We start from the raw sequence: 3,142 nt of genomic DNA, 5'->3' as shown, positions 1-3,142 counted from the left end.
TGAATACACTGTGCTGCATCTCAGGCACACCCTTCTCATTAACCCGTGGTGAGTTATTCACAATTTTCGTTGAACAAATGTTTTATATGTAAGATGGTTAAATAAAGAGCAAAATTATTGATTATCGGGCCGCGACAGGGAGGTCCATGGGGCGAGGCACAATTGGCCTAGCGTCGTCCGGGTTAGGTAGGGTTTGGCCGGTAGGGATATCTTTGTCTCATCGCGCACTAGCGACTCCTGTGGCGGGCCGGGCACAGTGCATGCTAACCAGGTCGCCTGGTGCACCGTGTTTCCTCCGACACATTGGTGCGGCTGGCTTCCGGGTTGGATGCGCGCTGTGTTAAGCAGTGCTGCTTGGTTGGGTTGTGTTTCGGAGGACGTATGGCTTTCGACCTTCGTCTCTCCAGAGCCCATACGGGAGATGTAGCGATGAGACAAGATCGTGAGTTGGCTTCAAACCAAGACAGGCCATTCCTTTATCATTTCTTTAAAATGTTCAGATAACCACCTGTGTGTGTGTCCTTTCCCTCTCCATTCTGCAGGACTACCTTCTGTATGGATCCAGGTGTGACTGTCACAGCTGCAACATAACTATTCAACATGATAGAGTGAGTAGTTATTGGACGTTGAGTGTTTCCTTGAACTATGAATACTGCTCCAGTGTTAATGTTATGGTGTGGCATTGGGTGTGCCGTGTTTTGGTAGCTTTCGTTATACTCAGGGGACCTGACTCAGACACAGTGTGGCTGCTTTACCCACCTGGTGCCTGTAATTGGCTATAATAAGAATGGAGGCAACAGAGACAATGGGAGGAAGTCCTGCAAAGAGCTAATCTTTTTTCCATACTTCCTTATTGGCGCGTGAGTGTCATTTACAGTTTAGGTTCACATGCCACTTACCGGAGGTCCTCCTGTGTGTTCCAGTCTCCTGACCCCTGAAGCAACACTGCCACCACTGCTGCACCTTCAGCCCAGACAAAACGTTATACTCCGCTAGCGTCTCACGTAAACAAGGATGGACATTTAAAATTCCTTCATCATTAGAGTGTGACCACTTACGTTGTTAATCACATGCCATTTATCCTACTTCCACTTGTGTGTTCCAGGCTGCCTGTTGCTGGAGCTCCGGAGACTTTGATTAACTGACTACAGTGAAGCTGCAGGCCGCTGTTGTCACCAGGCTAAGTTCCCACACTTTCTTAGCAGAGAGTATCCGAGATGGACAAACCTAAGCAGAAAATCAATGGTACATTAGTACAGCATATTGGTTAAATGCAAAGATTCCGTTTTTTATATTTTACTCTCTACATTTGGTTATGTGTTGTCTGACTAGTACACCCTACTGTCTTTCAGTTGGCTTTAGTTCTGCATTGACTAAATACATCTTTATCATCGAGTTTAGTTTTAGCACTACATACATACAGTACATTTGAAATGTTCTTTATTCTAGTGTCCCTGTGTGTCTGCTCCCACTGTCACTGAGGTCGCTGAGCTGTTGGTGAGAAACAGGGCATCGGTCAACGTAGCTGACCTGTGGAATTTCACCCCTCTGAGGCTGCAGCCAAGGGAAAATAGCTAAGAGATCTGCTGATGCTCAAGGTCTTCCTTCCTGTGCCTTTCCTATTGGATCTTCAAAAATAATTGTTTGATTGACTGAAGGCTACCTGGATGCTTTAAAAAAAAAAATTGTCATTACCATTATATATATATATATATATATAAAAAATGATATCCTTTTACGTGAGATGCTTTTCATACATTTGAATGACTAGTGTGTGTGTGTGTGTGTGTGTGTGTCCCACCAAGAAGAACTGTGATGGTAACATGTCTTTGGACATGGTGAAGGAGGGAGACACGGGCATCCAGGACAAGCTGGAAGGAGATGTTGCTCTCCTTGAGCACGGGGCTGAGGACAACGCTCAGGTGAAGGAGGGAGACAGGCATCCAGGACAAGCTGGAAGGAGGTGCTGCTCTCCTTGAGCACGGGGCTGAGGACAACGCTCAGGTGAAGGAGGGAGACACGGGCATCCAGGACAAGCTGGAAGGAGATGCTGCTCTCCTTGAGCACCGGGCTGATGACAACGCTCAGTTGAAGGAGGGAGACACAGGCATCCAGGACAAGCTGGAAGGAGATGCTGCTCTCCTTGAGCACGGGGCTGAGGACAACGCTCAGGTGAAGGAGGGAGACACGGGCATCCAGGACAAGCCGGAAGGAGATGCTGCTCTCCTTGAGCACGGGGCGGACGACAACGCTCAGGTCAAAGGAGGCTCATCTCCCTGCGCAACACAGCCTGATATGGGGTGAGTCACTACAAAGAATACATCAGGCCCTTGAAGATGTTTTACATGCTGTACGGTTTGCTATAAGGTTTTTACAAAGACATAGATGATGCATACAAAACACATACTCTGACATTGGCAGCTTGGATGTAACAGCTTGGATGTCATCAGGCTTTAGAAGACATTGTATGCATTGTTTAGTTCAGAAAACCATCCCTTCCATCACTTAAAATATCACCCATTCTGTGATGAGACAGTGGAAAGCCTACATATGTATTAGTGTGAATGTCAGTCTTTAGGCATGTCATGAGGATGTTAAATCATGTCCGCTGTCTCTCTTGCTTTTTTTCTTCTGTCCTCTTCTCTCCTCTACAGCACATGCACATTGCGGCCCTCCTGATCAAGTACAATGTCTGTGGCGTTCATACGGACAAGTAGTTAGCCTTCAACCTGCTCCACATGGCAGCTCAGAATGTAAACATAGTGAATGTATGCATGTTATCTCTCTATTTGAACAAGTCTTCGACTTGCAATGACGTAGTCTGGTCACAATAATTCCAATCCAATATATTTTGACACACATGGCTAGAGAAACCCCTTATCACCCAGTACCTCTCCATCTGATCATGTTCTCCTCCTTCCTCATACTGAAGATAATGTATATGTGCCCTGTTGATAGACACTATGCCCCGAGAAGCGGGATCACCAGCTCAAACTGTCCAATCTCTGGAGTGGACAACAGACATTTCTGAAATCTGTGCTTGACTCGGCCCATGTGCCACCCAGCCAAATGGACTAACGCATTAATCATTTAGCTGAACATTTTGTGTGTATTTCATACAAGCTTGCAGGTTATGTTATTT

The 3,142-nt window shown here is 46.3% G+C and overlaps 1 long non-coding RNA gene across 1 annotated transcript; it reads left to right on the top strand.

Annotated features, from left to right (window-relative positions):
* The first annotated feature begins 1,124 nt into the window (after window positions 1-1,124).
* Window positions 1,125-2,384, top strand: LOC139385235 (uncharacterized). The gene is made up of 3 exons (XR_011628924.1): window positions 1,125-1,245; window positions 1,483-1,598; window positions 1,809-2,384. It is a non-coding gene; the product is annotated as an uncharacterized lncRNA (long non-coding RNA).
* The last annotated feature ends 758 nt before the right edge of the window (window positions 2,385-3,142 follow it).

The sequence above is a fragment of the Oncorhynchus clarkii genome, chromosome 26, assembly GCF_045791955.1.
Source record: "Oncorhynchus clarkii lewisi isolate Uvic-CL-2024 chromosome 26, UVic_Ocla_1.0, whole genome shotgun sequence".
In the NCBI taxonomy this organism is placed as follows: domain Eukaryota; kingdom Metazoa; phylum Chordata; class Actinopteri; order Salmoniformes; family Salmonidae; genus Oncorhynchus; species Oncorhynchus clarkii.
This window is presented reverse-complemented; position numbering and strand designations above follow the sequence as displayed.